The sequence below is a fragment of the Haliotis asinina genome, chromosome 15 (genome assembly GCF_037392515.1).
Source record: "Haliotis asinina isolate JCU_RB_2024 chromosome 15, JCU_Hal_asi_v2, whole genome shotgun sequence".
NCBI lineage: Eukaryota > Metazoa > Mollusca > Gastropoda > Lepetellida > Haliotidae > Haliotis > Haliotis asinina.
In genome coordinates, this window is record NC_090294.1 from 39,712,175 (window position 1) to 39,735,404 (window position 23,230).

General features: G+C 41.4%; 40 non-coding genes across 40 annotated transcripts; all 40 read right to left on the reverse strand.

Annotated features, from left to right (window-relative positions):
• Positions 1-259: 259 nt before the first annotated feature.
• On the reverse strand, positions 260-331 carry Trnaa-ugc (transfer RNA alanine (anticodon UGC)). Its single transcript has one exon. It is a non-coding gene; the product is annotated as a tRNA-Ala (tRNA).
• A 366-nt stretch (positions 332-697) lies between these two features.
• On the reverse strand, positions 698-769 carry Trnaa-cgc (transfer RNA alanine (anticodon CGC)). The gene has a single exon. It is a non-coding gene; the product is annotated as a tRNA-Ala (tRNA).
• A 481-nt stretch (positions 770-1,250) lies between these two features.
• On the reverse strand, positions 1,251-1,322 carry Trnaa-ugc (transfer RNA alanine (anticodon UGC)). Its single transcript has one exon. It is a non-coding gene; the product is annotated as a tRNA-Ala (tRNA).
• Positions 1,323-1,688: 366 nt separating this feature from the next.
• Positions 1,689-1,760, reverse strand: Trnaa-cgc (transfer RNA alanine (anticodon CGC)). The gene has a single exon. It is a non-coding gene; the product is annotated as a tRNA-Ala (tRNA).
• Positions 1,761-2,241: 481 nt separating this feature from the next.
• On the reverse strand, positions 2,242-2,313 carry Trnaa-ugc (transfer RNA alanine (anticodon UGC)). Its single transcript has one exon. It is a non-coding gene; the product is annotated as a tRNA-Ala (tRNA).
• Positions 2,314-2,679: 366 nt separating this feature from the next.
• On the reverse strand, positions 2,680-2,751 carry Trnaa-cgc (transfer RNA alanine (anticodon CGC)). Its single transcript has one exon. It is a non-coding gene; the product is annotated as a tRNA-Ala (tRNA).
• Positions 2,752-3,034: 283 nt separating this feature from the next.
• Positions 3,035-3,106, reverse strand: Trnaa-ugc (transfer RNA alanine (anticodon UGC)). Its single transcript has one exon. It is a non-coding gene; the product is annotated as a tRNA-Ala (tRNA).
• A 366-nt stretch (positions 3,107-3,472) lies between these two features.
• On the reverse strand, positions 3,473-3,544 carry Trnaa-cgc (transfer RNA alanine (anticodon CGC)). The gene has a single exon. It is a non-coding gene; the product is annotated as a tRNA-Ala (tRNA).
• A 481-nt stretch (positions 3,545-4,025) lies between these two features.
• Trnaa-ugc (transfer RNA alanine (anticodon UGC)) lies at positions 4,026-4,097 on the reverse strand. The gene has a single exon. It is a non-coding gene; the product is annotated as a tRNA-Ala (tRNA).
• Positions 4,098-4,463: 366 nt separating this feature from the next.
• On the reverse strand, positions 4,464-4,535 carry Trnaa-cgc (transfer RNA alanine (anticodon CGC)). The gene has a single exon. It is a non-coding gene; the product is annotated as a tRNA-Ala (tRNA).
• Positions 4,536-4,818: 283 nt separating this feature from the next.
• Trnaa-ugc (transfer RNA alanine (anticodon UGC)) lies at positions 4,819-4,890 on the reverse strand. Its single transcript has one exon. It is a non-coding gene; the product is annotated as a tRNA-Ala (tRNA).
• Positions 4,891-5,256: 366 nt separating this feature from the next.
• On the reverse strand, positions 5,257-5,328 carry Trnaa-cgc (transfer RNA alanine (anticodon CGC)). The gene has a single exon. It is a non-coding gene; the product is annotated as a tRNA-Ala (tRNA).
• A 481-nt stretch (positions 5,329-5,809) lies between these two features.
• Positions 5,810-5,881, reverse strand: Trnaa-ugc (transfer RNA alanine (anticodon UGC)). Its single transcript has one exon. It is a non-coding gene; the product is annotated as a tRNA-Ala (tRNA).
• Positions 5,882-6,247: 366 nt separating this feature from the next.
• Positions 6,248-6,319, reverse strand: Trnaa-cgc (transfer RNA alanine (anticodon CGC)). Its single transcript has one exon. It is a non-coding gene; the product is annotated as a tRNA-Ala (tRNA).
• Positions 6,320-6,602: 283 nt separating this feature from the next.
• On the reverse strand, positions 6,603-6,674 carry Trnaa-ugc (transfer RNA alanine (anticodon UGC)). The gene has a single exon. It is a non-coding gene; the product is annotated as a tRNA-Ala (tRNA).
• A 366-nt stretch (positions 6,675-7,040) lies between these two features.
• Trnaa-cgc (transfer RNA alanine (anticodon CGC)) lies at positions 7,041-7,112 on the reverse strand. The gene has a single exon. It is a non-coding gene; the product is annotated as a tRNA-Ala (tRNA).
• A 283-nt stretch (positions 7,113-7,395) lies between these two features.
• On the reverse strand, positions 7,396-7,467 carry Trnaa-ugc (transfer RNA alanine (anticodon UGC)). Its single transcript has one exon. It is a non-coding gene; the product is annotated as a tRNA-Ala (tRNA).
• Positions 7,468-7,948: 481 nt separating this feature from the next.
• On the reverse strand, positions 7,949-8,020 carry Trnaa-ugc (transfer RNA alanine (anticodon UGC)). The gene has a single exon. It is a non-coding gene; the product is annotated as a tRNA-Ala (tRNA).
• Positions 8,021-8,386: 366 nt separating this feature from the next.
• Trnaa-cgc (transfer RNA alanine (anticodon CGC)) lies at positions 8,387-8,458 on the reverse strand. The gene has a single exon. It is a non-coding gene; the product is annotated as a tRNA-Ala (tRNA).
• Positions 8,459-8,741: 283 nt separating this feature from the next.
• Trnaa-ugc (transfer RNA alanine (anticodon UGC)) lies at positions 8,742-8,813 on the reverse strand. The gene has a single exon. It is a non-coding gene; the product is annotated as a tRNA-Ala (tRNA).
• Positions 8,814-9,179: 366 nt separating this feature from the next.
• Positions 9,180-9,251, reverse strand: Trnaa-cgc (transfer RNA alanine (anticodon CGC)). The gene has a single exon. It is a non-coding gene; the product is annotated as a tRNA-Ala (tRNA).
• Positions 9,252-9,534: 283 nt separating this feature from the next.
• Trnaa-ugc (transfer RNA alanine (anticodon UGC)) lies at positions 9,535-9,606 on the reverse strand. The gene has a single exon. It is a non-coding gene; the product is annotated as a tRNA-Ala (tRNA).
• Positions 9,607-9,972: 366 nt separating this feature from the next.
• Positions 9,973-10,044, reverse strand: Trnaa-cgc (transfer RNA alanine (anticodon CGC)). The gene has a single exon. It is a non-coding gene; the product is annotated as a tRNA-Ala (tRNA).
• A 284-nt stretch (positions 10,045-10,328) lies between these two features.
• On the reverse strand, positions 10,329-10,400 carry Trnaa-ugc (transfer RNA alanine (anticodon UGC)). Its single transcript has one exon. It is a non-coding gene; the product is annotated as a tRNA-Ala (tRNA).
• Positions 10,401-10,766: 366 nt separating this feature from the next.
• Trnaa-cgc (transfer RNA alanine (anticodon CGC)) lies at positions 10,767-10,838 on the reverse strand. Its single transcript has one exon. It is a non-coding gene; the product is annotated as a tRNA-Ala (tRNA).
• Positions 10,839-11,319: 481 nt separating this feature from the next.
• Trnaa-ugc (transfer RNA alanine (anticodon UGC)) lies at positions 11,320-11,391 on the reverse strand. Its single transcript has one exon. It is a non-coding gene; the product is annotated as a tRNA-Ala (tRNA).
• Positions 11,392-11,757: 366 nt separating this feature from the next.
• On the reverse strand, positions 11,758-11,829 carry Trnaa-cgc (transfer RNA alanine (anticodon CGC)). Its single transcript has one exon. It is a non-coding gene; the product is annotated as a tRNA-Ala (tRNA).
• Positions 11,830-12,310: 481 nt separating this feature from the next.
• On the reverse strand, positions 12,311-12,382 carry Trnaa-ugc (transfer RNA alanine (anticodon UGC)). Its single transcript has one exon. It is a non-coding gene; the product is annotated as a tRNA-Ala (tRNA).
• A 366-nt stretch (positions 12,383-12,748) lies between these two features.
• Positions 12,749-12,820, reverse strand: Trnaa-cgc (transfer RNA alanine (anticodon CGC)). The gene has a single exon. It is a non-coding gene; the product is annotated as a tRNA-Ala (tRNA).
• Positions 12,821-19,039: 6,219 nt separating this feature from the next.
• On the reverse strand, positions 19,040-19,111 carry Trnaa-cgc (transfer RNA alanine (anticodon CGC)). Its single transcript has one exon. It is a non-coding gene; the product is annotated as a tRNA-Ala (tRNA).
• Positions 19,112-19,394: 283 nt separating this feature from the next.
• Positions 19,395-19,466, reverse strand: Trnaa-ugc (transfer RNA alanine (anticodon UGC)). The gene has a single exon. It is a non-coding gene; the product is annotated as a tRNA-Ala (tRNA).
• A 366-nt stretch (positions 19,467-19,832) lies between these two features.
• Positions 19,833-19,904, reverse strand: Trnaa-cgc (transfer RNA alanine (anticodon CGC)). The gene has a single exon. It is a non-coding gene; the product is annotated as a tRNA-Ala (tRNA).
• A 283-nt stretch (positions 19,905-20,187) lies between these two features.
• Positions 20,188-20,259, reverse strand: Trnaa-ugc (transfer RNA alanine (anticodon UGC)). The gene has a single exon. It is a non-coding gene; the product is annotated as a tRNA-Ala (tRNA).
• Positions 20,260-20,626: 367 nt separating this feature from the next.
• On the reverse strand, positions 20,627-20,698 carry Trnaa-cgc (transfer RNA alanine (anticodon CGC)). Its single transcript has one exon. It is a non-coding gene; the product is annotated as a tRNA-Ala (tRNA).
• Positions 20,699-20,981: 283 nt separating this feature from the next.
• Positions 20,982-21,053, reverse strand: Trnaa-ugc (transfer RNA alanine (anticodon UGC)). The gene has a single exon. It is a non-coding gene; the product is annotated as a tRNA-Ala (tRNA).
• Positions 21,054-21,419: 366 nt separating this feature from the next.
• On the reverse strand, positions 21,420-21,491 carry Trnaa-cgc (transfer RNA alanine (anticodon CGC)). The gene has a single exon. It is a non-coding gene; the product is annotated as a tRNA-Ala (tRNA).
• Positions 21,492-21,774: 283 nt separating this feature from the next.
• On the reverse strand, positions 21,775-21,846 carry Trnaa-ugc (transfer RNA alanine (anticodon UGC)). Its single transcript has one exon. It is a non-coding gene; the product is annotated as a tRNA-Ala (tRNA).
• A 367-nt stretch (positions 21,847-22,213) lies between these two features.
• Positions 22,214-22,285, reverse strand: Trnaa-cgc (transfer RNA alanine (anticodon CGC)). Its single transcript has one exon. It is a non-coding gene; the product is annotated as a tRNA-Ala (tRNA).
• A 283-nt stretch (positions 22,286-22,568) lies between these two features.
• Trnaa-ugc (transfer RNA alanine (anticodon UGC)) lies at positions 22,569-22,640 on the reverse strand. Its single transcript has one exon. It is a non-coding gene; the product is annotated as a tRNA-Ala (tRNA).
• A 367-nt stretch (positions 22,641-23,007) lies between these two features.
• Positions 23,008-23,079, reverse strand: Trnaa-cgc (transfer RNA alanine (anticodon CGC)). Its single transcript has one exon. It is a non-coding gene; the product is annotated as a tRNA-Ala (tRNA).
• Positions 23,080-23,230: the final 151 nt, after the last annotated feature.

A 23,230-nucleotide genomic window follows, 5' to 3' on the forward strand; every position in this document is an offset into this window, starting at 1 on the left:
CTTGTTAGATTGATCACTTTTATGCACTGAGTACTTGTGAAGGTCGAAATGTCAAGATGGAGACGTAGCCTATTGCCAAATCCTTCTAAATTCAAGCGTATAAGTAGTGTGATTGTTTGAAATGCAGGATGGATGTACATTTGCATATATTTATTGTGGATTATATAAGAGAATTGTTTGGTTTTCAGGTGCTGATAAAGATGAACGGTGGGCTTGTAAGAAGAAGACAAATATAAAACAGGGAAAAAAATAAGGAACATGGAGATGCCGGGGATCGAACCCGGGGCCTTTCACATGCAAAGCGAACGCTCTGCAAATGAGCTACATCCCCAACCTGAGGAAAACGGGGTAAAAACCATGTATCCTTCTCTTGAGCACTTGTACAATCTTTGTTTTCCAAGTTGACATCAGTCTTCCCCACACACCCGAGTTTAAGAATTGAGCCTTGACACGTACATCCCCGTGGCAAGCCTACAGCAAAATGGTACAGCCAACATAGAAAGCGTGCTGTAGTTGCTGTAAAGAGGGTGTGTATGGCTGTGGAGTATTTGAAGAAAGAAAGGACTTTATGGGCAGCAATGTGTACGATTGTTGAGCGTGGCATCTTGCAATGTCTGGTGATTTCAATAAATGTGGCTTCTTTCATATTCGGGTGGGGCACACTCAGTTTGCATTGTGACATCCCTGGCCAAAAATATGGAGATGCCGGGGATCGAACCCGGGGCCTTTCACATGCGAAGCGAACGCTCTACCACTGAGCTACATCCCCTACACCTGCTGTTCTCATTGTACTACTTGTTAGATTGATCACTTTTATGCACTGAGTACTTGTGAAGGTCGAAATGTCAAGATGGAGACGTAGCCTATTGCCAAATCCTTCTAAATTCAAGCGTATAAGTAGTGTGATTGTTTGAAATGCAGGATGGATGTACATTTGCATATATTTATTGTGGATTATATAAGAGGATTGTTTGGTTTTCAGGTGCTGATAAAGATGAACGGTGGGCACTTTTATGCACTGAGTACTTGTGAAGGTCGAAATGTCAAGATGGAGACGTAGCCTATTGCCAAATCCTTCTAAATTCAAGCGTATAAGTAGTGTTATTGTTTGAAATGAAGGATGGATGTACATTTGCATATATTTATTGTGGATTATGTAAGAGGATTGTTTGGTTTTCAGGTGCTGATAAAGATGAACGGTGGGCTTGTAAGAAGGAGACAAAGATAAAACAGGGAAAAAATAAGGAACATGGAGATGCCGGGGATCGAACCCGGGGCCTTTCACATGCAAAGCGAACGCTCTACCACTGAGCTACATCCCCAACCTGAGGAAAACGGGGTAAAAACCATGTATCCTTCTCTTGAGCACTTGTACAATCTTTGTTTTCCAAGTTGACATCAGTCTTCCCCACACACCCGAGTTTAAGAATTGAGCCTTGACACGTACATCCCCGTGGCAAGCCTACAGCAAAATGGTACAGCCAACATAGAAAGCGTGCTGTAGTTGCTGTAAAGAGGGTGTGTATGGCTGTGGAGTATTTGAAGAAAGAAAGGACTTTATGGGCAGCAGTGTGTACGATTGTTGAGCGTGACATCTTGCAATGTCTGGTGATTTCAATAAATGTGGCTTCTTTCATATTCGGGTGGGGCACAATCAGTTTGCATTGTGACATCCCTGGCCAAAAATGTGGAGATGCCGGGGATCGAACCCGGGGCCTTTCACATGCGAAGCGAACGCTCTACCACTGAGCTACATCCCCTACACCTGCTGTTCTCATTGTACTACTTGTTAGATTGATCACTTTTATGCACTGAGTACTTGTGAAGGTCGAAATGTCAAGATGGAGACGTAGCCTATTGCCAAATCCTTCTAAATTCAAGCGTATAAGTAGTGTGATTGTTTGAAATGCAGGATGGATGTACATTTGCATATATTTATTGTGGATTATATAAGAGAATTGTTTGGTTTTCAGGTGTTGATAAAGATGAACGGTGGGCACTTTTATGCACTGAGTACTTGTGAAGGTCGAAAGGTCAAGATGGAGACGTAGCCTATTGCCAAATCCTTCTAAATTCAAGCGTATAAGTAGTGTGATTGTTTGAAATGCAGGATGGATGTACATTTGCATATATTTATTGTGGATTATATAAGAGAATTGTTTGGTTTTCAGGTGCTGATAAAGATAAACGATGGGCTTGTAAGAAGAAGACAAATATGAAACAGGGAAAAAACAAGGAACATGGAGATGCCGGGGATCGAACCCGGGGCCTTTCACATGCAAAGCGAACGCTCTGCCACTGAGCTACATCCCCAACCTGAGGAAAACGGGGTAAAAACCATGTATCCCTCTCTTGAGCACTTGTACAATCTTTGTTTTCCAAGTTGACATCAGTCTTCCCCACACACCCGAGTTTAAGAATTGAGCCTTGACACGTACATCTCCGTGGCAAGCCTACAGCAAAATGGTACAGCCAACATAGAAAGCGTGCTGTAGTTGCTGTAAAGAGGGTGTGTATGGCTGTGGAGTATTTGAAGAAAGAAAGGACTTTATGGGCAGCAGTGTGTACGATTGTTGAGCGTGACATCTTGCAATGTCTGGTGATTTCAATAAATGTGGCTTCTTTCATATTCGGGTGGGGCACACTCAGTTTGCATTGTGACATCCCTGGCCAAAAATGTGGAGATGCCGGGGATCGAACCCGCGGCCTTTCACATGCGAAGCGAACGCTCTACCACTGAGCTACATCCCCTACACCTGCTGTTCTCATTGTACTACTTGTTAGATTGATCACTTTTATGCACTGAGTACTTGTGAAGGTCGAAATGTCAAGATGGAGACGTAGCCTATTGCCAAATCCTTCTAAATTCAAGCGTATAAGTAGTGTGATTGTTTGAAATGCAGGATGGATGTACATTTGCATATATTTATTGTGGATTATATAAGAGAATTGTTTGGTTTTCAGGTGCTGATAAAGATGAACGGTGGGCTTGTAAGAAGAAGACAAATATAAAACAGGGAAAAAATAAGGAACATGGAGATGCCGGGGATCGAACCCGGGGCCTTTCACATGCAAAGCGAACGCTCTGCAAATGAGCTACATCCCCAACCTGAGGAAAACGGGGTAAAAACCATGTATCCCTCTCTTGAGCACTTGTACAATCTTTGTTTTCCAAGTTGACATCAGTCTTCCCCACACACCCGAGTTTAAGAATTGAGCCTTGACACGTACATCCCCGTGGCAAGCCTACAGCAAAATGGTACAGCCAACATAGAAAGCGTGCTGTAGTTGCTGTAAAGAGGGTGTGTATGGCTGTGGAGTATTTGAAGAAAGAAAGGACTTTATGGGCAGCAGTGTGTACGATTGTTGAGCGTGACATCTTGCAATGTCTGGTGATTTCAATAAATGTGGCTTCTTTCATATTCGGGTGGGGCACACTCAGTTTGCATTGTGACATCCCTGGCCAAAAATGTGGAGATGCCGGGCATCGAACCCGGGGTCTTTCACATGCGAAGCGAACGCTCTACCACTGAGCTACATCCCCTACACCTGCTGTTCTCATTGTACTACTTGTTAGATTGATCACTTTTATGCACTGAGTACTTGTGAAGGTCGAAATGTCAAGATGGAGACGTAGCCTATTGCCAAATCCTTCTAAATTCAAGCGTATAAGTAGTGTGATTGTTTGAAATGCAGGATGGATGTACATTTGCATATATTTATTGTGGATTATATAAGAGAATTGTTTGGTTTTCAGGTGTTGATAAAGATGAACGGTGGGCACTTTTATGCACTGAGTACTTGTGAAGGTCGAAAGGTCAAGATGGAGACGTAGCCTATTGCCAAATCCTTCTAAATTCAAGCGTATAAGTAGTGTGATTGTTTGAAATGCAGGATGGATGTACATTTGCATATATTTATTGTGGATTATATAAGAGAATTGTTTGGTTTTCAGGTGCTGATAAAGATAAACGATGGGCTTGTAAGAAGAAGACAAATATGAAACAGGGAAAAAACAAGGAACATGGAGATGCCGGGGATCGAACCCGGGGCCTTTCACATGCAAAGCGAACGCTCTGCCACTGAGCTACATCCCCAACCTGAGGAAAACGGGGTAAAAACCATGTATCCCTCTCTTGAGCACTTGTACAATCTTTGTTTTCCAAGTTGACATCAGTCTTCCCCACACACCCGAGTTTAAGAATTGAGCCTTGACACGTACATCTCCGTGGCAAGCCTACAGCAAAATGGTACAGCCAACATAGAAAGCGTGCTGTAGTTGCTGTAAAGAGGGTGTGTATGGCTGTGGAGTATTTGAAGAAAGAAAGGACTTTATGGGCAGCAGTGTGTACGATTGTTGAGCGTGACATCTTGCAATGTCTGGTGATTTCAATAAATGTGGCTTCTTTCATATTCGGGTGGGGCACACTCAGTTTGCATTGTGACATCCCTGGCCAAAAATGTGGAGATGCCGGGGATCGAACCCGCGGCCTTTCACATGCGAAGCGAACGCTCTACCACTGAGCTACATCCCCTACACCTGCTGTTCTCATTGTACTACTTGTTAGATTGATCACTTTTATGCACTGAGTACTTGTGAAGGTCGAAATGTCAAGATGGAGACGTAGCCTATTGCCAAATCCTTCTAAATTCAAGCGTATAAGTAGTGTGATTGTTTGAAATGCAGGATGGATGTACATTTGCATATATTTATTGTGGATTATATAAGAGAATTGTTTGGTTTTCAGGTGCTGATAAAGATGAACGGTGGGCTTGTAAGAAGAAGACAAATATAAAACAGGGAAAAAATAAGGAACATGGAGATGCCGGGGATCGAACCCGGGGCCTTTCACATGCAAAGCGAACGCTCTGCAAATGAGCTACATCCCCAACCTGAGGAAAACGGGGTAAAAACCATGTATCCCTCTCTTGAGCACTTGTACAATCTTTGTTTTCCAAGTTGACATCAGTCTTCCCCACACACCCGAGTTTAAGAATTGAGCCTTGACACGTACATCCCCGTGGCAAGCCTACAGCAAAATGGTACAGCCAACATAGAAAGCGTGCTGTAGTTGCTGTAAAGAGGGTGTGTATGGCTGTGGAGTATTTGAAGAAAGAAAGGACTTTATGGGCAGCAGTGTGTACGATTGTTGAGCGTGACATCTTGCAATGTCTGGTGATTTCAATAAATGTGGCTTCTTTCATATTCGGGTGGGGCACACTCAGTTTGCATTGTGACATCCCTGGCCAAAAATGTGGAGATGCCGGGCATCGAACCCGGGGTCTTTCACATGCGAAGCGAACGCTCTACCACTGAGCTACATCCCCTACACCTGCTGTTCTCATTGTACTACTTGTTAGATTGATCACTTTTATGCACTGAGTACTTGTGAAGGTCGAAATGTCAAGATGGAGACGTAGCCTATTGCCAAATCCTTCTAAATTCAAGCGTATAAGTAGTGTGATTGTTTGAAATGCAGGATGGATGTACATTTGCATATATTTATTGTGGATTATATAAGAGAATTGTTTGGTTTTCAGGTGTTGATAAAGATGAACGGTGGGCACTTTTATGCACTGAGTACTTGTGAAGGTCGAAAGGTCAAGATGGAGACGTAGCCTATTGCCAAATCCTTCTAAATTCAAGCGTATAAGTAGTGTGATTGTTTGAAATGCAGGATGGATGTACATTTGCATATATTTATTGTGGATTATATAAGAGAATTGTTTGGTTTTCAGGTGCTGATAAAGATAAACGATGGGCTTGTAAGAAGAAGACAAATATGAAACAGGGAAAAAACAAGGAACATGGAGATGCCGGGGATCGAACCCGGGGCCTTTCACATGCAAAGCGAACGCTCTGCCACTGAGCTACATCCCCAACCTGAGGAAAACGGGGTAAAAACCATGTATCCCTCTCTTGAGCACTTGTACAATCTTTGTTTTCCAAGTTGACATCAGTCTTCCCCACACACCCGAGTTTAAGAATTGAGCCTTGACACGTACATCTCCGTGGCAAGCCTACAGCAAAATGGTACAGCCAACATAGAAAGCGTGCTGTAGTTGCTGTAAAGAGGGTGTGTATGGCTGTGGAGTATTTGAAGAAAGAAAGGACTTTATGGGCAGCAGTGTGTACGATTGTTGAGCGTGACATCTTGCAATGTCTGGTGATTTCAATAAATGTGGCTTCTTTCATATTCGGGTGGGGCACACTCAGTTTGCATTGTGACATCCCTGGCCAAAAATGTGGAGATGCCGGGGATCGAACCCGCGGCCTTTCACATGCGAAGCGAACGCTCTACCACTGAGCTACATCCCCTACACCTGCTGTTCTCATTGTACTACTTGTTAGATTGATCACTTTTATGCACTGAGTACTTGTGAAGGTCGAAATGTCAAGATGGAGACGTAGCCTATTGCCAAATCCTTCTAAATTCAAGCGTATAAGTAGTGTGATTGTTTGAAATGCAGGATGGATGTACATTTGCATATATTTATTGTGGATTATATAAGAGAATTGTTTGGTTTTCAGGTGCTGATAAAGATGAACGGTGGGCTTGTAAGAAGAAGACAAATATAAAACAGGGAAAAAATAAGGAACATGGAGATGCCGGGGATCGAACCCGGGGCCTTTCACATGCAAAGCGAACGCTCTGCAAATGAGCTACATCCCCAACCTGAGGAAAACGGGGTAAAAACCATGTATCCCTCTCTTGAGCACTTGTACAATCTTTGTTTTCCAAGTTGACATCAGTCTTCCCCACACACCCGAGTTTAAGAATTGAGCCTTGACACGTACATCCCCGTGGCAAGCCTACAGCAAAATGGTACAGCCAACATAGAAAGCGTGCTGTAGTTGCTGTAAAGAGGGTGTGTATGGCTGTGGAGTATTTGAAGAAAGAAAGGACTTTATGGGCAGCAGTGTGTACGATTGTTGAGCGTGACATCTTGCAATGTCTGGTGATTTCAATAAATGTGGCTTCTTTCATATTCGGGTGGGGCACACTCAGTTTGCATTGTGACATCCCTGGCCAAAAATGTGGAGATGCCGGGCATCGAACCCGGGGTCTTTCACATGCGAAGCGAACGCTCTACCACTGAGCTACATCCCCTACACCTGCTGTTCTCATTGTACTACTTGTTAGATTGATCACTTTTATGCACTGAGTACTTGTGAAGGTCGAAATGTCAAGATGGAGACGTAGCCTATTGCCAAATCCTTCTAAATTCAAGCGTATAAGTAGTGTGATTGTTTGAAATGCAGGATGGATGTACATTTGCATATATTTATTGTGGATTATACAAGAGGATTGTTTGGTTTTCAGGTGCTGATAAAGATGAACGGTGGGCTTGTAAGAAGAAGAGAAATATAAAACAGGGAAAAAATAAGGAACATGGAGATGCCGGGGATCGAACCCGGGGCCTTTCACATGCAAAGCGAACGCTCTGCCACTGAGCTACATCCCCTACACCTGCTGTTCTCATTGTACTACTTGTTAGATTGATCACTTTTATGCACTGAGTACTTGTGAAGGTCGAAATGTCAAGATGGAGACGTAGCCTATTGCCAAATCCTTCTAAATTCAAGCGTATAAGTAGTGTGATTGTTTGAAATGCAGGATGGATGTACATTTGCATATATTTATTGTGGATTATATAAGAGAATTGTTTGGTTTTCAGGTGCTGATAAAGATGAACGGTGGGCACTTTTATGCACTGAGTACTTGTGAAGGTCGAAATGTCAAGATGGAGACGTAGCCTATTGCCAAATCCTTCTAAATTCAAGCGTATAAGTAGTGTTATTGTTTGAAGTGCAGGATGGATGTACATTTGCATATATTTATTGTGGATTATATAAGAGGATTGTTTGGTTTTCAGGTGCTGATAAAGATGAACGGTGGGCTTGTAAGAAGAAGACAAATATAAAACAGGGAAGAAATAAGGAACATGGAGATGCCGGGGATCGAACCCGGGGCCTTTCACATGCAAAGCGAACGCTCTGCCACTGAGCTACATCCCCAACCTGAGGAAAACGGGGTAAAAACCATGTATCCTTCTCTTGAGTACTTGTACAATCTTTGTTTTCCAAGTTGACATCAGTCTTCCCCACACACCCGAGTTTAAGAATTGAGCCTTGACACGTACATCCCCGTGGCAAGCCTACAGCAAAATGGTACAGCCAACATAGAAAGCGTGCTGTAGTTGCTGTAAAGAGGGTGTGTATGGCTGTGGAGTATTTGAAGAAAGAAAGGACTTTATGGGCAGCAATGTGTACGATTGTTGAGCGTGACATCTTGCAATGTCTGGTGATTTCAATAAATGTGGCTTCTTTCATATTCGGGTGGGGCACACTCAGTTTGCATTGTGACATCCCTGGCCAAAAATGTGGAGATGCCGGGGATCGAACCCGGGGCCTTTCACATGCGAAGCGAACGCTCTACCACTGAGCTACATCCCCTACACCTGCTGTTCTCATTGTACTACTTGTTAGATTGATCACTTTTATGCACTGAGTACTTGTGAAGGTCGAAATGTCAAGATGGAGACGTAGCCTATTGCCAAATCCTTCTAAATTCAAGCGTATAAGTAGTGTGATTGTTTGAAATGCAGGATGGATGTACATTTGCATATATTTATTGTGGATTATATAAGAGAATTGTTTGGTTTTCAGGTGCTGATAAAGATGAACGGTGGGCTTGTAAGAAGAAGACAAATATGAAACAGGGAAAAAACAAGGAACATGGAGATGCCGGGGATCGAACCCGGGGCCTTTCACATGCAAAGCGAACGCTCTACCACTGAGCTACATCCCCAACCTGAGGAAAACGGGGTAAAAACCATGTATCCTTCTCTTGAGCACTTGTACAATCTTTGTTTTCCAAGTTGACATCAGTCTTCCCCACACACCCGAGTTTAAGAATTGAGCCTTGACACGTACATCCCCGTGGCAAGCCTACAGCAAAATGGTACAGCCAACATAGAAAGCGTGCTGTAGTTGCTGTAAAGAGGGTGTGTATGGCTGTGGAGTATTTGAAGAAAGAAAGGACTTTATGGGCAGCAATGTGTACGATTGTTGAGCGTGGCATCTTGCAATGTCTGGTGATTTCAATAAATGTGGCTTCTTTCATATTCGGGTGGGGCACACTCAGTTTGCATTGTGACATCCCTGGCCAAAAATGTGGAGATGCCGGGGATCGAACCCGGGGCCTTTCACATGCGAAGCGAACGCTCTACCACTGAGCTACATCCCCTACACCTGCTGTTCTCATTGTACTACTTGTTAGATTGATCACTTTTATGCACTGAGTACTTGTGAAGGTCGAAATGTCAAGATGGAGACGTAGCCTATTGCCAAATCCTTCTAAATTCAAGCGTATAAGTAGTGCTATTGTTTGAAATGCAGGATGGATGTACATTTGCATATATTTATTGTGGATTATGTAAGAGGATTGTTTGGTTTTCAGGTGCTGATAAAGATGAACGGTGGGCTTGTAAGAAGAAGACAAATATAAAACAGGGAAAAAATAAGGAACATGGAGATGCCGGGGATCGAACCCGGGGCCTTTCACATGCAAAGCGAACGCTCTACCACTGAGCTACATCCCCAACCTGAGGAAAACGGGGTAAAAACCATGTATCCTTCTCTTGAGCACTTGTACAATCTTTCTTTTCCAAGTTGACATCAGTCTTCCCCACACACCCGAGTTTAAGAATTGAGCCTTGACACGTACATCCCCGTGGCAAGCCTACAGCAAAATGGTACAGCCAACATAGAAAGCGTGCTGTAGTTGCTGTAAAGAGGGTGTGTATGGCTGTGGAGTATTTGAAGAAAGAAAGGACTTTATGGGCAGCAGTGTGTACGATTGTTGAGCGTGACATCTTGCAATGTCTGGTGATTTCAATAAATGTGGCTTCTTTCATATTCGGGTGGGGCACACTCAGTTTGCATTGTGACATCCCTGGCCAAAAATGTGGAGATGCCGGGGATCGAACCCGGGGCCTTTCACATGCGAAGCGAACGCTCTACCACTGAGCTACATCCCCTACACCTGCTGTTCTCATTGTACTACTTGTTAGATTGATCACTTTTATGCACTGAGTACTTGTGAAGGTCGAAATGTCAAGATGGAGACATAGCCTATTGCCAAATCCTTCTAAATTCAAGCGTATAAGTAGTGTGATTGTTTGAAATGCAGGATGGATGTACATTTGCATATATTTATTGTGGATTATATAAGAGAATTGTTTGGTTTTCAGGTGCTGATAAAGATGAACGGTGGGCTTGTAAGAAGAAGACAAATATAAAACAGGGAAAAAAATAAGGAACATGGAGATGCCGGGGATCGAACCCGGGGCCTTTCACATGCAAAGCGAACGCTCTGCAAATGAGCTACATCCCCAACCTGAGGAAAACGGGGTAAAAACCATGTATCCTTCTCTTGAGCACTTGTACAATCTTTGTTTTCCAAGTTGACATCAGTCTTCCCCACACACCCGAGTTTAAGAATTGAGCCTTGACACGTACATCCCCGTGGCAAGCCTACAGCAAAATGGTACAGCCAACATAGAAAGCGTGCTGTAGTTGCTGTAAAGAGGGTGTGTATGGCTGTGGAGTATTTGAAGAAAGAAAGGACTTTATGGGCAGCAATGTGTACGATTGTTGAGCGTGGCATCTTGCAATGTCTGGTGATTTCAATAAATGTGGCTTCTTTCATATTCGGGTGGGGCACACTCAGTTTGCATTGTGACATCCCTGGCCAAAAATATGGAGATGCCGGGGATCGAACCCGGGGCCTTTCACATGCGAAGCGAACGCTCTACCACTGAGCTACATCCCCTACACCTGCTGTTCTCATTGTACTACTTGTTAGATTGATCACTTTTATGCACTGAGTACTTGTGAAGGTCGAAATGTCAAGATGGAGACGTAGCCTATTGCCAAATCCTTCTAAATTCAAGCGTATAAGTAGTGTGATTGTTTGAAATGCAGGATGGATGTACATTTGCATATATTTATTGTGGATTATATAAGAGGATTGTTTGGTTTTCAGGTGCTGATAAAGATGAACGGTGGGCACTTTTATGCACTGAGTACTTGTGAAGGTCGAAATGTCAAGATGGAGACGTAGCCTATTGCCAAATCCTTCTAAATTCAAGCGTATAAGTAGTGTTATTGTTTGAAATGAAGGATGGATGTACATTTGCATATATTTATTGTGGATTATGTAAGAGGATTGTTTGGTTTTCAGGTTCTGATAAAGATGAACGGTGGGCTTGTAAGAAGGAGACAAAGATAAAACAGGGAAAAAATAAGGAACATGGAGATGCCGGGGATCGAACCCGGGGCCTTTCACATGCAAAGCGAACGCTCTACCACTGAGCTACATCCCCAACCTGAGGAAAACGGGGTAAAAACCATGTATCCTTCTCTTGAGCACTTGTACAATCTTTGTTTTCCAAGTTGACATCAGTCTTCCCCACACACCCGAGTTTAAGAATTGAGCCTTGACACGTACATCCCCGTGGCAAGCCTACAGCAAAATGGTACAGCCAACATAGAAAGCGTGCTGTAGTTGCTGTAAAGAGGGTGTGTATGGCTGTGGAGTATTTGAAGAAAGAAAGGACTTTATGGGCAGCAGTGTGTACGATTGTTGAGCGTGACATCTTGCAATGTCTGGTGATTTCAATAAATGTGGCTTCTTTCATATTCGGGTGGGGCACAATCAGTTTGCATTGTGACATCCCTGGCCAAAAATGTGGAGATGCCGGGGATCGAACCCGGGGCCTTTCACATGCGAAGCGAACGCTCTACCACTGAGCTACATCCCCTACACCTGCTGTTCTCATTGTACTACTTGTTAGATTGATCACTTTTATGCACTGAGTACTTGTGAAGGTCGAAATGTCAAGATGGAGACGTAGCCTATTGCCAAATCCTTCTAAATTCAAGCGTATAAGTAGTGTGATTGTTTGAAATGCAGGATGGATGTACATTTGCATATATTTATTGTGGATTATATAAGAGAATTGTTTGGTTTTCAGGTGTTGATAAAGATGAACGGTGGGCACTTTTATGCACTGAGTACTTGTGAAGGTCGAAAGGTCAAGATGGAGACGTAGCCTATTGCCAAATCCTTCTAAATTCAAGCGTATAAGTAGTGTTCTTGTTTGAAATGAAGGATGGATGTACATTTGCATATATTTATTGTGGATTATATAAGAGAATTGTTTGGTTTTCAGGTGCTGATAAAGATGAACGGTGGGCTTGTAAGAAGAAGACAAATATAAAACAGGGAAAAAATAAGGAACATGGAGATGCCGGGGATCGAACCCGGGGCCTTTCACATGCAAAGCGAACGCTCTGCCACTGAGCTACATCCCCAACCTGAGGAAAACGGGGTAAAAACCATGTATCCTTCTCTTGAGCACTTGTACAATCTTTCTTTTCCAAGTTGACATCAGTCTTCCCCACACACGCAAGTTTAAGAATTGAGCCTTGACACGTACATCCCCGTGGCAAGCCTACAGCAAAATGGTACAGCCAACATAGAAAGCGTGCTGTAGTTGCTGTAAAGAGGGTGTGTAATGCTGTGGAGTATTTGAAGAAAGAAAGGACTTTATGGGCAGCAGTGTGTACGATTGTTGAGCGTGACATCTTGCAATGTCTGGTGATTTCAATAAATGTGGCTTCTTTCATATTCGGGTGGGGCACACTCAGTTTGCATTGTGACATCCTTGGCCAAAAATATGGAGATGCCGGGGATCGAACCGGGGGCCTTTCACATGCGAAGCGAACGCTCTACCACTGAGCTACATCCCCTACACCTGCTGTTCTCATTGTACTACTTGTTAGATTGATCACTTTTATGCACTGAGTACTTGTGAAGGTCGAAATGTCAAGATGGAGACGTAGCCTATTGCCAAATCCTTCTAAATTCAAGCGTATAAGTAGTGTGATTGTTTGAGATGCAGGATGGATGTACATTTGCATATATTTATTGTGGATTATATAAGAGAATTGTTTGGTTTTCAGGTGCTGATAAAGATGAACGTTGGGCTTGTAAGAAGAAGACAAATATGAAACAGGGAAAAAACAAGGAACATGGAGATGCCGGGGATCGAACCCGGGACCTTTCACATGCAAAGCGAAGGCTCTTTTTTTTTTTTTTTATTAAAATATTTATTCACAAAATTGTAGAATTACAGTCGCAGACAGTGCTTACACTACTACCTCATAAATAAAATTTGTATCACAGATTTGGGGTGGCAGTGCCTAACATTTCAATTGAAAAGAGAGGAAGTATATTTTCATAGAAATGTTCAGAAGTTTTTTATAGGTTACAATGAAGAAATATACCCGAATAAATGTATAATATATTTAATGTAGCTAATCTGAGTACCCCAGTATTTATAAAGCATTATGTAATATTCTAATCTAACGGTGAGTGTAGAACAATCTCATTTCCATCCAACGATATGAATGTATTGCTCATGACATATTTTTGAATGAAAATGTGTGATTGATTTGCTTTGGAATATTTAAAGAACAACAGGCTAAAATGACGTCTTATCAATGATTTGAAAAATGCCTTCATGTGAAATGAAATCATGTTTTGGCTCAATATCACCCTCCTTTTAAATACAGCTAGACGATAAATTGAAAATACAATGTCCATGAATGCTTTAGACGACAACTTCTTTTCCGGTAAGAACCCAAACAATAACCAGATAGATAACTGTCCAAAACTAAAGCCTGTGTCCTGGCACACATCTGTCAACATTTCAATGATGAGGTCTTGCAAGGGCGATAACTCCTTGCAGAAGACGAACAGATGTAAAATGTCTTCTGTTTGTATGTGACACACTGGACAAACATCAGTGTTTGACAGTCCAATTTTTAGAAGTTTATCATATGTGAAAACAATATTATGTGCAATTTTAAAATCTAACTGTATGGAGTCTGTTGATTTATCTTTTTCCCATACATTCATCCAAATATCTTTCCAATTAATATCCAGTGCAAGCTGATTCCACCAAGCGATAGCTACTGGTTCCTTGAAATGTTTTTTCCTGAGAACTTCATAACAAAATTTTGTTGTGAATAAATCAACAGACAGATCCTGGTTTTGAACAGTGCATGTTATGTCTCTTGATGGGGAGTTAGTGGCAACCTCTGACAAAATGATCTTTTTCCACTCTGACGGAAGCGCTAATAAAATAATGGCATAACATTGTTGTATGGTACTTACATCCATCTCAGGTAAGGTGTCATGGATTATATTAACAATAATGTGTCCAGACATGAATTTTGGAATAACTTCAAAACAAATATGCTTGATGCAAAGAATTCCACTTGAAATAAATGACTGAAACATAAGAGTTTTTCCATTGAATGTAATCAATGGATTCTTAAATATTGGCTGATTCATGATATCATCTACCTTTTTAAGTAATGGTCTTTTTCCTTCATTCAATTCATTCCATGCAGCTAGTAACTCTGCATAAAATGGACTTATATTCTGTAAATAGGCTTTATCATATTCAAGGCTTAAAGCATCAATTCCTAAGTTCATTTTCAGAAGATGTGACATAAAATATACAAATGTTTGTTTCCAAATACAACTGAGCTGACAATTGACATAGGCTCTCAGTAATTTCAGCCTTAAAGCATATTTTTTAAAACGTAAATCTGGTATATTAAGACCTCCATCTAAACAAACACCAATGCATGTACCGTGTGCTATTTTGGCAAGTTTGTTATGCCATAAAAAGTCTCTAAACATTTGTGTAAATTTATTCTCCACCCAATATGGAACAGGTAGTACAGTGAACATATACCACAAACGAGAGCTCATAAGGATATTAATAACAATGGCTCTGCCTTGTAAGGTTAACTGTCTACGCAGCCATGAATTTAACAGTGCTTGTATTTTGTCCATTTTCTTCCTCCAGTTTAAAGTTTCACACATCGCTTTGTCGATGCCGAAATAAATGCCCAATACTTCTATACAATCTCTTTTCACTTTAACCGGAATGTTGATTGAAAAATCTCGAAACCTTGTTTTACCCAATAACAAAATTTCCGATTTTTCAATATTGATTTTTGCACCCGTTGCCTCACAATAGAAGTTAACTGTACTAAATGTTTCAAGGACAGAGTTAACATCTGAGACAGTAACTGTTGTGTCATCAGCATGTTGGTATATCAAAGAATTAATATCATTACTGATGTTAATTCCATGAATATCAGGATTGTTTTTTATTATTAAATTCAGTGGCTCTGACACCAACACATATAGCATAGAGCTCATTGGATCCCCCTGCCTAACTCCACGAGTTAAAGTGAAGTATGGTGTCAAATGACCATTGCATTTCACAGAACTCTTTATATCAGTATATAGGATCTTAATCCATGAAATGAAAAAATCTCCAAAGTTAAATTTCCTAAGAATTTGAAATAAATATTGGTGCGATACCCTATCAAAGGCTTTTTCTTGATCTATTTTAATGAGATAGGAGTCATCATTATGATTACTGACAACATCAATGACATCTGTAACAGAATGTAGGTTACTGGCTATGTCTCTTCCTGGTATGCAACAAGATTGTTCAGGGGAGACAACTGAAGCCATCACATTTCTCAATCTCAACGACAACACTCTAGAAATGAGCTTAGAGTCTACATTAATCAATGAGATAGGCCTGTAACACTTAATGTCCCTTTTGTCACCTTTCTTTTTATAAAATAAACTAATAATACTCTTTTTCATGGAGCGAGAAAGATTATGCTCTTTGTATATACCATCTACAACTTCTAAAAAGAAGGTACATAAAATATTCCAAAACTTTAAATAAAACTCAACAGTTAGGCCGTCCGGACCCGGTGATTTATTCTTTTTCATTCCTTTGAGTGCTTTTGTAAGCTCACTCTGAGAAATAGGTACGTCACATGATTGTTTTTCTTCTTCAGAAATTTTTTTCCCAATATTATCAATGAGACTTTGTTGTTTTACGAAATCACATTGCTCAGCAGTAAATAAGGATGAGTAAAATTGCTGAGCAGTATCTAAAATATCCTCTGTATTCCTGGCTATAGTACCATCTTCCTTGTACAGTGATTTTATTGAATTAGCCTGTTGTTTACTTTTTTCAAGGTTCAAAAAGTAAGTGGTGTTTCTATCTGACTCCAGCGTGCACTGAGCTTTTGACCTGAGAATAGCACCCTTGCATTTATTATTCTCATACACCTCTAGTTCACTTTCCAATAATTGTAAATCGGTAGATTTATAGCCAGGAATGGAGGATATTTTATGATATTCAATTCTAAGCTTTTTTTGAATTTTATAATAATCAGCTTTTGCTTCCCTGTTTTTCTTAGATGCATAAAATCTGGAAAATGTTTTAAATTTGTATTTTAAGTTATCCCACCATATCAATGGATCTGTTTTAAGTAAAGGGCATTGTTTTGCCTCCTCTATTAATGCAATAATTCGTAAGTAGAATGTGAAATCTTCCAGAAGCTGATTATTAAAAATCCATACCCCAGGACCTCTTTCTACTGAAGAAAAGTCCAATCTGAGGGCTACTATACTGTGATCGCTCACAGAGGAATATCTAATGTAACTATTTACAGCACTTGTAATGAGATCTCTTGAAACAATTATCAGATCAATTCTAGATTGTTTCATACTTCCTAACACAGACTGTATTCTGGTAAATTCTTTTTTGTCATAGTTTTTATATCTCCATATATCAACTAGGCTGTTGTCAGAGAGAAAATCGTTTAAAACATTGCTACTTTGAATATTAAACGATATATTGTTGATGCCTTTATCAAGTAAAGGATTTAATATCTCATTAAAATCCCCAGCACAAATTATGTGTTCTTTCTCAATCCATGTTGTCAAATTCTTGAAAAAATCTATTCTCTCTTTACTCTCATTTGGGGCATACACGTTTAATAAAGCAACTGATCTATCTTCAATAGCTAGGGAAGCCTTTATTAATCTTCCTTCTTCATCTTTTCTAAGCAGCTTAACATTTTGCTCAAAACCATCTGAGACTAATATAGCTACACCTCTTCTATTATTTTCTGCATTAGAATATAAAATAGTTCCTGGCCACAAATGTTTATATTTTTCTATATATTCATCCGACCAAAAAGTTTCCTGCAAAAAAGCAATATTGACTTGAGAATTCCTAATTAGTGCAAATACATTTTGCATTTTGGCTATATCCCGGAGTCCATTTACATTCCATGACCATACTGTGACCATTGCAGAAAAGAGAAATAGATGCTTACTAGACAACATTATGGAGTTTCCATAACATTTTCCAACACACCTGATAATTCTCTTCTGTCATTGACCTTTTCTGCTTTCTTTTTCTTTTGTTGGTCTTTTTTACTTTCTCTCACTTTATTTTTCAAGTCATTGTTTTGTAATACCGTCTCTGATAATTTAGGCTGCAGTTTGTGCCTTCTTGCACGTTTACGCGACGCAATTGTCCACTTTGCAGATGATACACCGGTTGGTTTTTGAATGTCTTTATCCTCTTCTCTTGTGTCCAGGCTTTCCTGAAGCAAAGCGTTCTTGTCTGTGGTGTCCTTGTCCTCCTTCTCGCAATCAGAAATATCCTCAGCAAATGGAATTACTTGCGTATTATCTTCCTTCGCCGTTTTTTCAGTTCCTTATAATTTTGTCTCTTCTTTTTGATTTCTCTTGGTTTCTTCTGTTCCATCTGCATGATTCTCCTTTGAAATATGTTCCAGAGGAACCTCATCCCAGGATTTTGTTGGGGCTAACTCCCTCTCCAAACCTGAATCAGAATCGCTAAACCTTTCCTCATCCTCTATATCGGAGAAACAGTTGCAGATTTCAATTGAACGAAAACAGATATGACAACTACGTTGCTTATTTTCTTCTGCTTTGCAATTTCTGGCAATGTGTCCACTTCCACTGCATTTATAACATTTGGTGTTAGGACAATCCTTCACCACGTGACCTCCAGAATTGCACTTGAAGCATAACCGTTCTTGGTTATTGTGTATAACTCTAAAATACCTGTATCCATCCAGGGTGTTAAACCCCATTGAATACGGTAATGAGTTACATTCAGGGGGAAATACCACCCTCACATATCTTGTACCATCAAAAATGTGTGTGCCTTTAAGAGTTCTGTGCTTGATGTCACTTTTCATAGTTATTCCTCTCTTACTGAGAAGTTTTTCTATTTCTTCATCATCGATGTACGGTGGGAGATGAAGAAATGACACCACTACACTGTCACTCTGAAGCAGTCTGAATGAGATCTTCTGATCTTCTATAACTAAGTCATTTGTTTCAGCAAGAATCCTTGCCTCGGTGCTGTCAGGGACTGTTACATCAAAACAATCTGTGCCTTTCAACACACATGCCCACACATCAGATACATACTCCAACAAAACACTGCAAAGCGTGCTTGCGGTTACAACTCTGTTGTCTCCTACATGAACTTCAATTGTGCAATCCTTCTGATACTTTCTTTTTGAATAGGAGTCCGCCATTTTGTCTCCAGTCAGCAAGATGTCAACAATACAGCGACCGCATATAGCAAGCACCTAAGTGCTTGCTAACGAGGTAGGTTCACATACAATCACATTGTAAATGTTATCCTACCTTTGGGCACCAAATTCAAGTTCAGACGTCCCTTTAAATGACGATCTCCGAGAAAACTTGTCACTCTCTCGTAAATCCGTCCATACACCTCCAATTCAAGGGAGGTAACCACCAAGTTTAACAATTGAGCCTTGATACGTACATCCCCGTGGCAAGCCTACAGCAAAATGGTACAGCCAACATAGAAAGCGTGCTGTAGTTGCTGTAAAGAGGGCGTGTAATGCTGTGGAGTATTTGAAGAAAGAAAGGACTTTATGGGCAGCAATGTGTACGATTGTTGAGCGTGGCATCTTGCAATGTCTGGTGATTTCAATAAATGTGGCTTCTTTCATATTGGGGTGGGGCACACTCAGTTTGCATTGTGACATCCTTGGCCACAAATGTGGAGATGCCGGGGATCGAACCCGGGGCCTTTCACATGCGAAGCGAACGCTCTACCACTGAGCTACATCCCCTACACCTGCTGCTCTCATTATACTACTTGTTAGATTGATCACTTTTATGCACTCAGTACTTGTGAAGGTCGAAATGTCAAGATGGAGACGTAGCCTATTGCCAAATCCTTCTAAATTCAAGCGTATAAGTAGTGTGATTACTTGAAATGCAGGATGGATGTACATTTGCATATATTTATTGTGGATTGTGTAAGAGAATTGTTTGGTTTTCAGGTGCTGATAAAGATGAACGTTGGGCTTGTAAGAAGAAGACAAATATAAAACAGGGAAAAAATAAGGAACATGGAGATGCCGGGGATCGAACACGGGGCCTTTCACATGCAAAGCGAACGCTCTACCACTGAGCTACATCCCCAACCTGGAGGAAACGGGGTAAAAACCATGTATCCTTCTCTTGAGCACTTGTACAATCTTTGTTTTCCAAGTTGACATCAGTCTTCCCCACACACCCGAGTTTAAGAATTGAGCCTTGACACGTACATCCCCGTGGCAAGCCTACAGCAAAATGGTACAGCCAACATAGAAAGCGTGCTGTAGTTGCTGTAAAGAGGGTGTGTAATGCTGTGGAGTATTTGAAGAAAGAAAGGACTTTATGGGCAGTAATGTGTACGATTGTTGAGCGTGGCATCTTGCAATGTCTGGTGATTTCAATAAATGTGGCTTCTTTCATATTGGGGTGGGGCACACTCAGTTTGCATTGTGACATCCTTGGCCACAAATGTGGAGATGCCGGGGATCGAACCCGGGGCCTTTCACATGCGAAGCAAACGCTCTACCACTGAGCTACATCCCCTACACCTGCTGCTCTCATTATACTACTTGTTAGATTGATCACTTTTATGCACTGAGTACTTGTGAAGGTCGAAATGTCAAGATGGAGGCGTAGTCTATTGCCAAATCCTTCTAAATTCAAGCGTATAAGTAGTGTGATTACTTGAAATGTAGGATGGATGTACATTTGCATATATGTATTGTGGATTGTGTAAGAGAATTGTTTGGTTTTCAGGTGCTGATAAAGATGAACGTTGGGCTTGTAAGAAGAAGACAAATATAAAACAGGGAAAAATTAAGGAACATGGAGATGCCGGGGATCGAACCCGGGGCCTTTCACATGCAAAGCGAACGCTCTACCACTGAGCTACATCCCCAACCTGGAGGTAAACCCGGTAAAAACCATGTATCCTTCTCTTGAGCACTTGTACAATCTTTGTTTTCCAAGTTGACATCAGTCTTCCCCACACACCCGAGTTTAAGAATTGAGCCTTGATACGTACATCCCCGTGGCAAGCCTACAGCAAAATGGTACAGCCAACATAGAAAGCGTGCTGTAGTTGCTGTAAAGAGGGTGTGTAATGCTGTGGAGTATTTGAAGAAAGAAAGGACTTTATGGGCAGTAATGTGTACGATTGTTGAGCGTGGCATCTTGCAATGTCTGGTGATTTCAATAAATGTGGCTTCTTTCATATTGGGGTGGGGCACACTCAGTTTGCATTGTGACATCCTTGGCCACAAATGTGGAGATGCCGGGGATCGAACCCGGGGCCTTTCACATGCGAAGCAAACGCTCTACCACTGAGCTACATCCCCTACACCTGCTGCTCTCATTATACTACTTCTTTGATTGATCACATTTATGCACTGAGTACTTGTGAAGGTCGAAATGTCAAGATGGAGGCGTAGCCTATTGCCAAATCCTTCTAAATTCAAGCGTATAAGTAGTGTGATTACTTGAAATGTAGGATGGATGTACATTTGCATATATTTATTGTGGATTGTGTAAGAGAATTGTTTGGTTTTCAGGTGCTGATAAAGATGAACGGTGGGCTTGTAAGAAGAAGACAAATATAAAACAGGGAAAAAATAAGGAACATGGAGATGCCGGGGATCGAACCCGGGGCCTTTCACATGCAAAGCGAACGCTCTACCACTGAGCTACATCCCCAACCTGGAGGAAACGGGGTAGAAACCATGTATCCTTCTCTTGAGCACTTGTACAATCTTTGTTTTCCAAGTTGACATCAGTCTTCCCCACACACCCGAGTTTAAGAATTGAGCCTTGACACGTACATCCCCGTGGCAAGCCTACAGCAAAATGGTACAGCCAACATAGAAAGCGTGCTGTAGTTGCTGTAAAGAGGGTGTGTAATGCTGTGGAGTATTTGAAGAAAGAAAGGACTTTATGGGCAGCAATGTGTACGATTGTTGAGCGTGACATCTTGCAATGTCTGGTGATTTCAATAAATGTGGCTTCTTTCATATTGGGGTGGGGCACACTCAGTTTGCATTGTGACATCCTTGGCCACAAATGTGGAGATGCCGGGGATCGAACCCGGGGCCTTTCACATGCGAAGCAAACGCTCTACCACTGAGCTACATCCCCTACACCTGCTGCTCTCATTATACTACTTGTTAGATTGATCACTTTTATGCACTCAGTACTTGTGAAGGTCGAAATGTCAAGATGGAGACGTAGTCTATTGCCAAATCCTTCTAAATTCAAGCGTATAAGTAGTGTGATTACTTGAAATGTAGGATGGATGTACATTTGCATATATTTATTGTGGATTGTGTAAGAGAATTGTTTGGTTTTCAGGTGCTGATAAAGATGAACGTTGGGCTTGTAAGATGAAGACAAATATAAAACAGGGAAAAAATAAGGAACATGGAGATGCCGGGGATCGAACCCGGGGCCTTTCACATGCAAAGCGAACGCTCTACCACTGAGCTACATCCCCAACCTGGAGGTAAACCCGGTAAAAACCATGTATCCTTCTCTTGAGCACTTGTACAATCTTTGTTTTCCAAGTTGACATCAGTCTTCCCCACACACCCGAGTTTAAGAATTGAGCCTTGACACGTACATCCCCGTGGCAAGCCTACAGCAAAATGGTACAGCCAACATAGAAAGCGTGCTGTAGTTGCTGTAAAGAGGGTGTGTAATGCTGTGGAGTATTTGAAGAAAGAAAGGACTTTATGGGCAGCAATGTGTACGATTGTTGAGCGTGGCATCTTGCAATGTCTGGTGATTTCAATAAATGTGGCTTCTTTCATATTGGGGTGGGGCACACTCAGTTTGCATTGTGACATCCTTGGCCACAAATGTGGAGATGCCGGGGATCGAACCCGGGGTCTTTCACATGCGAAGCAAACGCTCTACCACTGAGCTACATCCCCTACACCTGCTGCTCTCATTATACTACTTGTTAGATTGATCACATTTATGCACTGAGTACTTGTGAAGGTCGAAATGTCAAGATGGAGACGTAGTCTATTGCCAAATCCTTCTAAATTCAAGCGTATAAGTAGTGTGATTACTTGAAATGTAGGATGGATGTACATTTGCATATATTTATTGTGGATTGTGTAAGAGAATTGTTTGGTTTTCAGGTGCTGATAAAGATGAACGTTGGGCTTGTAAGAAGAAGACAAATATAAAACAGGGAAAAAATAAGGAACATGGAGATGCCGGGGATCGAACCCGGGGCCTTTCACATGCAAAGCGAACGCTCTACCACTGAGCTACATCCCCAACCTGGAGGTAAACCCGGTAAAAACCATGTATCCTTCTCTTGAGCACTTGTACAATCTTTGTTTTCCAAGTTGACATCAGTCTTCCCCACACACCAGAGTTTAAGAATTGAGCCTTGATACGTACATCCCCGTGGCAAGCCTACAGCAAAATGGTACAGCCAACATAGAAAGCGTGCTGTAGTTGCTGTAAAGAGGGTGTGTAATGCTGTGGAGTATTTGAAGAAAGAAAGGACTTTATGGGCAGTAATGTGTACGATTGTTGAGCGTGGCATCTTGCAATGTCTGGTGATTTCAATAAATGTGGCTTCTTTCATATTGGGGTGGGGCACACTCAGTTTGCATTGTGACATCCTTGGCCACAAATGTGGAGATGCCGGGGATCGAACCCGGGGCCTTTCACATGCGAAGCAAACGCTCTACCACTGAGCTACATCCCCTACACCTGCTGCTCTCATTATACTACTTCTTTGATTGATCACATTTATGCACTGAGTACTTGTGAAGGTCGAAATGTCAAGATGGAGGCGTAGCCTATTGCCAAATCCTTCTAAATTCAAGCGTATAAGTAGTGTGATTACTTGAAATGTA